Source organism: Polypterus senegalus, chromosome 7 (assembly GCF_016835505.1).
Source record: "Polypterus senegalus isolate Bchr_013 chromosome 7, ASM1683550v1, whole genome shotgun sequence".
Taxonomy (NCBI): domain Eukaryota; kingdom Metazoa; phylum Chordata; class Cladistia; order Polypteriformes; family Polypteridae; genus Polypterus; species Polypterus senegalus.
In genome coordinates this window covers 39,351,033-39,362,627 of record NC_053160.1, presented here as the reverse complement: position 1 = coordinate 39,362,627, position 11,595 = coordinate 39,351,033, and positions in this window count along the sequence as shown.

Sequence of the window (11,595 nt, the reverse complement as noted above, 5' to 3'; positions counted from 1 at the left end):
GGGCCCTACTACAAGAAGAAAAATAGTTAAATACCTTCTTGGTGATTTTACCCTGTGTTCAGTGTGTCTGTCTGTTGGGTTAAAAGATGCAACGGCGACCTCTAATGCAGGGGTGTCAAACTACGGGCCTGGAGGGCTGCAGTAGCTGCAGGTTTTCATTCTAACCCTTTTCCTAATTAGTGATCAGTTTTCACTGCTAATTAACTCATTTTCCATTCATTTTAATAGCCACGTTTTTAAGGATTCAGTCCTCTAAATTGATTATTTTCTTCATTAAATGGCAGCCAAATAGAAATGAGAACGAGCCAAGCAGATGACCAGCTAAACTGGGATTTCAAACTCCAACCAATTTCACTTTAACCAATCTCTTATTGAGTAGCTGATTCTTGCTGTTAATTAAACCTGTTATTTAATTCTCTGGCCTGTTGTTGCTCTCATTCAGCCACATCAGACATTTTTAAAACTGCTGTTTTTCTGTTTTTTCTAAGAAAACCGTCAAAATGTTTTGGTGACCTGAGAGATTAATGTTACTGAGACATTTTGTGACAGGCACAAGTGAGCTGGTAATGTGGCGGCTCGTTTTGTGTCTCATTGTTTGGCTGCTAATTAAGGAATAAGAGACAACTAAGGGGCCTGAGTCAAGTTAATTAAAACAAAGGCAAAATAAGATAATTAGCAACAAAAAATGGTCACTAATGAAGAAGATGGTTAAAATGAAAACCTACAGCCACTGTGGCCCTCCAGGACCAGAGTTCGACACCCATGCTCTAGCGTCTTACACTATCTATCTGTCTAGTTTTATAACTTATTTTTGATATTCATATACTGTCTGTTTTCCTTTTGCATCAGTGCCATTACTAGATGATGTGATATTCAATTCAATTTAGTTTATTTTTGTATAGCGATCTTCACTGAGTTCTGATCTGATCACCGATCTTCACTAAAGTTCATCTATACAGTTCAAAAATGACTAAATACAGAATTACTACACAGATCTGTGAAAAGACACAGGAAAACAACATACAGTAGTTTGAAGCTGATTAACATAAAAGGATGCCAAAAATAGTTGTCCATTAATTAACTGTTGAACTGCGGAAAGGCCAGTTGACAACACATGAGAGAAAAATAAAAACTCCAGTCAACAGCATCCCTGGAGAAAATAAACCTTTGGGGAAATCCAAGGTCATTTATTAAAGAGAAAGTAAAAGACCAAGTCAGACACAGTTTCGGTCTTGGAGTCCTCGGCCAACTGCTGGACATTCTATAGTAGAGTCTGTGTGCTGGCAATCATATAATAATAATAATAATAATAATTCTTTGCATTTATATAGTGCTTTTCTCACTACTCAAAGCGCTCAGCAATTGACAGATACCACCCCTTTCCATTCAATGATTCCTGGGCCCCCAGTATCTCAGGTGTCTTTTCCTTCTACATAAATCATTTCCACCAAGCACAGCAACAAGAACTAAAAGTAGACAGAATAGAGGAGGGTTAGTAACAGTTTATAATTATTGTGTTACCAGTAACGGCGCACTGCACGATAACGTGCAGTGAATACACTTGACTTGAGCATTCCTAGTTTTCAGACTCTTTCTCTGTGCGTTTAAGATTCATTTGCAGAGAAGTTGATGCGCTTGCTGCTTCCTGAGCATCTCTTCTTTTAATCACCCTAGCGGCCCCCTTCTTCTCTTTTTTCATCGGCATCTTTTCGCATTAAAACTGATTAAGTCAGTATTTGTGTTGCAATTACTTAGTACGTTTTCCTTTATTTTTCACTTAAGCTTTCACTTAAGGCTTCATTCTGCCTGATGTAAGATATGAAGAGGTAGGGAAAGGGACGGTGAAGGTGGTAGCGATGAGAACGGTGCCTGTATGCATGTGCCGCACAGCTGCCTTGATGGCTGCTGCTGAGAGTTGATCCTACAATAAAATAAAGTAAAAATAAAACGAGGAAAAACCACGGAGGTCAATCATCACCGAAAGATGTAGTAGACGTCACGTAGTATATGTGTACCAAATTTCAGGTCAATAATTTAAAAGGTTTATGAGCTAAAGGTGATTTGAAATCCTGTACAGACAAATGGACAGCCACGGTATAGTGTATATATCAGAAGATTTTTGTACAAATGACTAACAGACAAAGATGTAATGTGCACAGTAAATCAGCGGCTCTAGACAGGGTATCCTAGACTGAAATACTGAGTCTTCAGCTGGGATTTAAAAACTGAGACTAATTGGGCATTTGTTATATTATCAGGTAGATCATTCCACAGCTTCAGGACCCTGTAACTAAAAGCTTAATCTCTAGCTGTTAATTTATTAATCCTTGGACTCTTTGCTAGACTGGTGTATTGAGATGGTGATAGACGCTATGGTTTGTAAGTAATGATTCGTGAAAACAAGTAAGCAGAGCCTCAGACATTTAAAACTATATCTTAAAAGGAGTATTTTGAATCGCTCCTAATTTGACTGGGAACCAGTGCAAGGACTTGAGAGCCAAGGTGATATGTTCACAGTTTTAGTTTGTGTAATGAATCTTACAGCAGCATTTTGAATGAATGAAAAGCTGCATAAAGAATGATTTAAACAGGCTGTAAACAACACCTTGCAATTAAAGATATTAGGACTAAAGCACTGGACTTTAATTAACAAGGTTGCAGGTTCTGCTCTCGGTGCAGCCCTAAGTAAGTCACCTAACTGTTGTGTGTACTCCACTAGAGAGAAACATTTGAAAGAGTTATATTATATATTTTTCATTATAAAGAGTCTTGGGTGGTATTTCACTATAGGAAGGTGCTAAACGAAATGAGGATTTGTTTGTACTCTTGAACCCTATTGTCAATTCAATTCAGTTTATTTTTGTTAAGTGCTGTAACAAGTTCTCAGGTAAAATGCACGTATAAATTATACAAATTACTAATTACAGAATTAGTACACATAAAGACACGGGTGAACTATGGCCAGTTGTCAAAGTATTTGCAAGTTATGATGTTATGTAAGTGTACTAAGAGTATAAATCCTGTCCATGGTGTATTTTATCTTTAAGAACTTCCATCCTCTGACATGCAATGGTTTAATGGTGTATCTACAACTGCATTGGTCATTTCTAAAAATGTTACTGAGCTTGTCCATTAAAAGGGCTTGCAATCTGAGCTTCTAGTAGCATGTGTTTGTAAATCACTCTGTGTCTATGTAGTTATTCTTTAAGGCTGAAGATTCATTTTTAATAGACAATAAAAAAGACATTTGACCAAGCATGTTGGGAAATGAAGAATTCATTAAAAAATGATGTGACACTTATTAGCTTTTACAGTATGGTTCATATTAAACCATAACATAAGAACAGTCTCTTCATAGATTCACTATCAACCAGAAATGATGGAAAATCCAGAAATTCACTTTTTGAAAGGAAGTCCACATTAGAGAATGAGGGGTGCCATCTATTTGGAGTCTTCACATTGTGTGCATATTGGAATATGGGATTCCTCTAGGTACCCCATCGGCACTTCGCTCAGAACCCAGTGGTGAAGTCAATTCAAGTGCCGTTCTTGTGGTTGTGTGTAAGCTGGTGGCTGAGTGGTTTCTACTAGATTCTAAACTTTCTTAAAGATACTTGTGTCTGAAATGGTTAAATCCTAATTAGTTGGAGACACTATGGAGTCATCATGACTTTTAGCATCAATTTTTAAAAAGAATCTACTTAAGATGAACTGACCAGCCTGCTTGCCCCATATTTTGTTTCCTTTTTCAGTGGGTTTTCTTTGTTTAGAATATGTTATAATCAGCTAAATCATGGCTGTGTTGCTGAACTCCTGGTATAATAATGAAAGACTGCGATCAGACCAATGACTGTCTTTCTGCTTAAGGGTGCTGAGACGTCAAGCCACAAGATGCTCTCTCAAGCCTAATGGCCACAGTGGTATAATTACCAGATCTTCCTCCTCCTCCTCCTCCTCCTTTGCTCTTTCAGTTGGGTTAGGCAATCTGCTTGCTTCTTAAACCACATATTATAGCAGCTGTCACCTTCCATTGAATCCTCAGAAAAATTGTTTCCATAATCTTCATAGCTGCTGAAGGCTGTGTGTGAAATGTTTTGGCAGGAGGGAATAAGCGTTTCCACTGCATTAATTCTTGGCTTATATCAAGTTACAAGTGGCAAAGATATGTTTAATCCCCTGGTTACATAGAGTGCAAAATAAAAAAAATAATAATAATAGTAATTTTTTAAAAACGCCTGATATGCAGTATAAAGTAAACGCTGGAGCAGGATTAAGTGCTGTTGTTTACTTACAGATACAAAGATCAGCCATTGCAATGCCATGTTTTGACAGGATCTCCTTGTAACGTCTAAGGTTACTGAGTACAAACCGCAGTGTCATCCAAATCAATTACTGTGGCCACATCACTTCATCTGTGCCAGTTAGAACAGGACTTGATTTAAGAGTAAATCAGCCGGGTTATGCTATTAAGCTTTCATTTTTACCCATAATTACTTTGTCCATGTTAAACGGGGTGCCACAGTGAACCCCAGCACTTCACCTGAGTATTTGCTTATCTTACCTCTTTTAAGAAGAATCCACACGTTTGGAGGAGCAAAGATATTGAAACAGTACAGTACTTTGACACCTCATATCCCATTTGGGGGTGAACCCCTGGGGTCAGTTGATGTGGCCTCGATAGGATGATAACACTGTGCCTCTTAGCTATCCTGAAGACCTTCTGTGTGCCTTGACAATCTGTGCCTGTTTTTATATTTTAGACGTGCCTCACATTTGTCTGTCTTTTCTTGGACTCTGCCCTTCTTTTACAAGTCATCTTCTTTTACATTGTTTACCCAGTTTCCTGCCATTAGAGTCTACTTTTGCTCACAGTCAAGAAATGGGATGGAATTTCATGGAATGTGTTTAGAGCACACTGACCGGGGCGCTAGAGAGACTAAATGAGGAGTCTGAGTGTGGGGGCTTGCGAGTGTCCAGGCCTTTAATGACCTCTTGGGCACAGCCATCAGCAGTATGTGTGTCTGCGGAGAGAGTGTCAACCTTGTCGAGAGGTTTACTTACCTTGGCAGTGACATTCATGTCTCTGGTGACTCTTCCTAAGAAGTCAGTAGACGGATTGTGAGAGCATGGGGGGTCATGAGGTCGCTGGAAAGGGGTGTGTGGCGCTGCCGATATCTATGCAAAAGGACGAAGATCCAAGTCTTTAGAGTCCTGGTGCTTCCTGTCTTTCTGTGGTTGTGAGAAATGGATGCTATCCAGTGACCTGAGATGAAGACTGGACTCCTTTGTTACTCCTTTGTGTCTCCTTGGGTACTGTTGGTTTGCCTTTGTGTCGAATGAGCGGTTGCTCATGGAGTACTGAATGAGGCACATTTTGAAAAGGACTCCTGTTTTCCCCATTTTGATAGCATCTTCACTTTTTTTTGCCATTACCCTTCTACATAGACTTCCTTATCTTTTCTTGAACTTTGCATCTATTTGGTAATATCTACAACAACTTCCATTGGCTTCCACTTCGTTTGTCTTCTCAGCAACTCCTACGACTTTGACCGCCCTCATATCCTGAGGACTTGAAGTTGTGCATGCTACATCAGCTGACCGGGGGGGGGTTCACCCCTTAAAGGGATACGCAGGATTAACATTACTCCGTTTCACAAAATTTTAAAATAATATCAAATACAAATAAAGACATGTGGAGTGTTGTTTTATTTCAACTTTAAACATTTAAAATAAAGGACACAACATTTCAAATATTTAATTCAACTATTCTTGTTTATTTTGTACTTCTACCTCATGAAGTAAAGCATATTTGTTATGACCACCCTAAATTAGCGCAGCTTACACCAGCATTTCTCAACCTTTAAGTATTTGCGTTTTCATAACAATTTCAATCGCGACCCCCCTAAGATTTTTTTGAAAGGAGCCTACTAATACCAATTTGTTCTTTTTTAATTAATGATATATAATAGATGCATACTTTATTATACCTACTTAAACTTTACCGACATTTATCTAACTCTATATTTATTTTTCTAGTATCAGAATGTAGTTTAATTTAATTTGTTTTGGTTTCAATAGATGTATTTTTCATATTTTTGATTCTTGTTTTCTTTTTTTCACATCTTCGTGCCCCCCTTTTTGTTATTTCACACCCCCCTAGGGGGGCCCGCCCCACAATTTGAAAACCACTGTTTTACACTAATTTAAACTTTTTAAAGCTTAACACTAAGCATTTACACTGGCAGTGATTATACCTCACAAATCTACTCCCTGTTTGGAATAATATTTATTGTTTTATTAACAATATGTTTGCTTTCCACTTTTCTCTTTTAGTAATATTCAAGTAATATTCATGTAAGAAATATTCTTGAATGGAAGAATATTAATAAGTATCTATCTGTCTATCATTGTCACACATGTGAGATTAGGGTACAACTTCAGGGTTTAGCTGGGTGTAATGTCACTCCGAGCCAGGGGTAGGCACTGTCACTTAATAACTCTTCTCCTTCTCCCTCTATAGAAAGGATGATTGACAGACCTTCAACCACTGACATCACTTCCAGTTTCCAGCCATCTGAACCCACCTTTTCCTCTTTGCAGCTGTTAAAACTGCGTCCTCTGCCATCTTGTGGCAGTCAGTTCTCAAACTGCATCTGAAGAAGGCTGCTCGTGTTTGTTTTCTGTTGTGCATTTTGATTTAAGGTCTTGTAGCTTGTGGCCAGCAGAAGGTGCTCCAGCTCCCCAGACCCAATACAAACAGACACAGGCACAAGTCCAACAATGCACAAAGGCTTTTATTCATATGAAATGCTTCCCCCAAGCGTTTCCCACAGAATCATCTCAGTACAAATTAATAAAGCACACAGGTACACAACACTTTTCTCTTTCTTAACTTCAGCACCTCTTTCAGCTTCCACTCCTCCCAGCAAGCTTCATCTTCTCCCTCCTGACTCTGGCTTCTTGGGTTGAGGCACCTGGCTTCTTTTAAGTGATCCCCAGAAGTACTTCCAGTGTCCCAAACACTTGGCCCAGAAGCACTTCTGGGTAAGGTAGGAGCCCCATGAAGCAGGGCCTTGCCCCCTGGTGGCACCCACAGAACCCTAGGGGGCTGAGCCAAAGAACCCAAATTCCCAAACTGCCTGTGGGATTCCAGGGCACTGCTGCAACCCATAGAGGCTGCCATCTGGCATTTCGGGGGGGAGACAATCCCTTGTGACTGCCGTCTCTCCCTGTCCTTTCATTTTGAAGGTGTCCCGGCCGTCCACCACAAACTATTCAGGGATTGCTTTGGTGCCAAAACCTTTATGAGCTTTCATTTTTTTGTTCTTACAGCATTCACTGACTTTTATTATATGGACATTGTTTATCCGTTTATGTATGACTCAACTGTCATTCTTGAGTCCCTGTATGGTCCTAATTTTCTTTTTTCGATCCTCAGATTAAAAAGTTTAAGAACCGCCTGCTCCAACACACTTACCGCCTATGAAACTTACGGGCAGTGTTTCCGTTGCTAACATTTTTGTCATCACTTTTGATTTTTGTATCTGTCAGATTGATCACATGCTTGAAAAACTGCACATGAAGCTCCAGGCACATTTGATTCACTCACTTATTTGGGTCACATTATTGCCAGACTTGACATATCGTGGAATTATCTGCTGATGTTGATATTTCATAGGGTTGCAAAGAACTGCTTGTAACCATCCAAACTCAAATATATCATTTAAAAATAAGGGTACAGCTTTACTTCCAACAGAAATGACAGTATTGTAGGCCAGGCAGAGAAAAGCAGTCCTAATAATGGCACAGACCACAGTGCTTAAGCTCTTCCATATTCAGTGGTTACTTGTTGTACTGGCCTTCTGTCAACTCTCTGCAAAAATATGTCTATAAGGATTTGAATCTGGATTAACAGGGTTCAGTCAGTTGTTTCGTGCCAGTAAATGAGTAAGCTTTTTAGCCAGTACTGTGTTGCCTTCATGCTATTCACATTGCTCTCATTTGTCTTCATTTGCTCGATTATGATTTTCATAAATACTTGACAAATAACTGCCATTGTAATTTTGCATTCAGCATATTGTACAAGGCCTCCATAATGTAAAAATGGGTAAAAATCATTGAGAAAATCACAGTTAAGGTTATAAAATCATCTTAAAATTCAGCTGCACTTCAAAGCACGGAGATTTGCTTGAGGTCAATATTTATCACCATAACTACTGTAGCATCCAGAAGAGTCTTTTGGCCCTGCATGCTTTCAGTGACAGACATCTTAATAGCTCTGGCAGCTATTATGGATTTGTGAAAAAACAGAACAATATAAATGCAGCACCTCCCAATAAATATATCTGTCTGAAATACTGTATCACAAGTGGATCATAAATCTGCATGAAATAATGTTGTTAAAATGAACAACCTACATATAAATACCTTTGAATTTTACAGAACTGTTTGCTAGTTGAGCAATAAATCTTCACACAATTACCAGAACTTTATGGATAGCGCTAGTGACCCAACATTTAATTGAAAATTGTATTGTCACTTTTAAACATCTATTTTTTTCCCTTGCTGCAGTATAAAGTAAACTGTCTTATAAAAATAGACTGATTTTGCAATTGGGACATATTTGCTTTTTAAATTGGATTAAGGAGACCACACAAAGTGTAGCATCTCGAGTGCTTTAATAGCAAGTTTAATGTTTAGAGTGCTGGGTGTACATAAAGCAGGAACCTTGTTTTATCTGCCATTTTTAAGAAGTCCCTCCATCTTTCTCAAAGTAGCTAATACAGTATGTTAGAGCTAGGATTAGGCTATTCAATTCTAAATCTAAATTTGTTTAGAAAATACAAAATTGATGTGAATAGCAGTACACAAAATGGCAAAAAGAAGTAAGCAAGCATCCAAATACCACCAGCTAGGCCAGGACCCTAAAATAGGCTTTACCCCAGGCAGCCTGACCCCAAACGCAAATGGCAGGCTTCAAGCCCACAATGGCTTTAAAAGTCCAAAATGTACAAAAATGCCATTCAAGAGAGTGGATAACAATAAACATGTGGCTTGATATAAAAAAAAGCAATAAATGTCTTTATAAATAAAAGATTTATTTATATCAACAAAAGATGGAATAAAGGGGCAAAGCAATAGAAAATAGGGCAAAAAGTGTTTACTTAAAATGTCAACCCAAGTCTAACAAATCCAAAATACAATCCAAGGCAAAGTCCACATAACTGAAAATTTGATCCATAATTTCAATGAGCTGTATGGTTCAATGCCGTGTGCGTATGGTCTAACAATAAAGCTGCTTGACCTCAGCCATTACAACAAAGAGACAGGAACACCCCAAACAACTCTGGGAAAAGGAAACTGAAAAGCTGTTATGAACTTAGAGAGCCCCGGCAGTTCCAAAAGCACTTCCAACAATGCTCACTGGTTACTATCAAAAACCAGGTAGATTAGAAGAAAAATGCAGGACCTTTATAAAATAAAAAAATGTCATTCTCACAAAATGCTCTGTTACGATGTTAAACTCTGAAGAGCATAAATGGTAAAAGGACTTGCTAACAAAGGCATTCAGAGATGAACAAAGACCCAATACAAGAATCCAAAGAGTGGTCAAATGACAGAGCAAACATAAATCACAATAAGCACGTCAGCAATCCAATAACTCACCAAAAACTCTCAAGCGCATTCAAAATGAACTACCATTGGGAGACCTTCTGGAATTACAGTATGGTTTCTGGTGGTGATTGAAAGGAGGCCCCACCTCTTGTAGGACCACCCACAAAACACGTGGAGCATAACACATGTTTAAATACAGATACATAAAACATAAAGAATACTATGAATGATAAACAAAGGAAATAGTAACTCATACAAATAAATCAAAATTGTACTTCAAAAACACAAAACAAGCATTTCAAGAGAGATTTAAGAAAAACACAGTACAGGAATTAAAGAGACAAAATCCTCACTGAATATCCCTTGGAGTCCACTTATATCAACCATTAAGAAACAGAATGAGTAGAGCACAGCTGTAAGTCTGCTTAGAGAAGGCCGGCCACAAAAATATAGTCATTGTGCAAGAAGAAGACTAGTAAGGGATGCCACCAAGAGCCCTATGGGAACTCTAATGGAGTTACAAGCTACACTGGATAAGATTGGAGAAGCTGTGTATACAACAGCTGTTGTCCGGGTACTTCTCCAGTCACAGCTTTATGGGAGAGCGACTGTTAAAAAACGCACATGATGTCTTGGGTAGAATTTGCCAGAAGACACCTGGTAGACTTTGAAGACAGCTGACAGAAGGTTCAAAGATCTGATGAGAGTCAAGATTGAACTTTTATTTGTTTTGGCAAAGAGAATAAGTGCCACTGCACATTGTCAAAAACACACATTCCTCAGCATGAAGAGCATTGATGATGGCAGCATCATGTTGTGGTGATGCTTCTCTGAAGCAGGCTTAGAAGGTATGAGAAGGTAAAATAAATGCAGCAAAATAAGGAAAATTCTCTAGGAAACCAGTTCCTTGGAAGAATATACGTTTTTCAGCAAGACAACAACCCAAAGCGTAAAGCCCGAAGCTAGAAAGGTAGCTGTTTGAAAACAACAATATTAATATCCTAGAGCAGAGGTGCCCACACTTTTTCGGCTTGCGAGCTACTTTTAAAATGACCAGGTCGAAATGATCTACCTACATTAAAAATGCTATCTGAGTATACTTTATACATAAAATATATGTTGTCGTTGGGGTTCTTCCAGATGGGTTTAAAGTGGAGAAAGACAAACAAATTGTGATTGCATTCACTACACTTTTGGCACGCAGACTTATTCTGATAAACTGGAAGAACCCAAACTCTCCTCTTTCTAGTCAGTGGGAAACCGATGTGTTATATTATTTGAAATTGGAAAAAATCAAATACTCAGTTAGAGGATCCATACAGACTTTTTTCAAAACATGGCAGGATCTAATCAGCAATATTTTAAAATAAGCTCATAAAGCACAGAGAATTTATTAATTTAGGTATGTTTACAAGCCTTAAATCTCATGCCGTTTGCCTTGCGCTCTCTCTCTCAGGGGTGGGGATCGATTTGTTCATAACTCAATTTTGATTGATTTGTATGGATTGCAATAAAATTAATAAAAATATATTAAAAAAAACCCAATATATAAGTTGTCGTACCTTGCATAACTGAATAACCCTTTTGGGCACAATAACAATTCAATACATTTATGGTCACTACAGCATTTGGATTTAATAATCTTCATATGGGAAAAGGCTGACTCACATAAATAAGTAGAGCCGAATAATGCAGTCAAGGAGCTTTTGAATTCAGCCGAGTGAAAAATGACGGCTGTCCAATTGACTGCGATTTTAGTTCCCGCTCCTTTCTGTTTCTCAGATCGCTTTTCGGAAAGGAAGTAGTTTTTATGAACAGTTCGAAAGTGCCTTTACACATTTTCCTTCTTTGGAATAGCAATGATAGATTGACAGATCAGACAAACGCACTTCGATTGTGACATTGTGAGAAAAAAAATCCTCTTCCAATTCCACATCCAGCCCATACCCTCCCTAAACATATTTTTAAAAAATCCCTTCT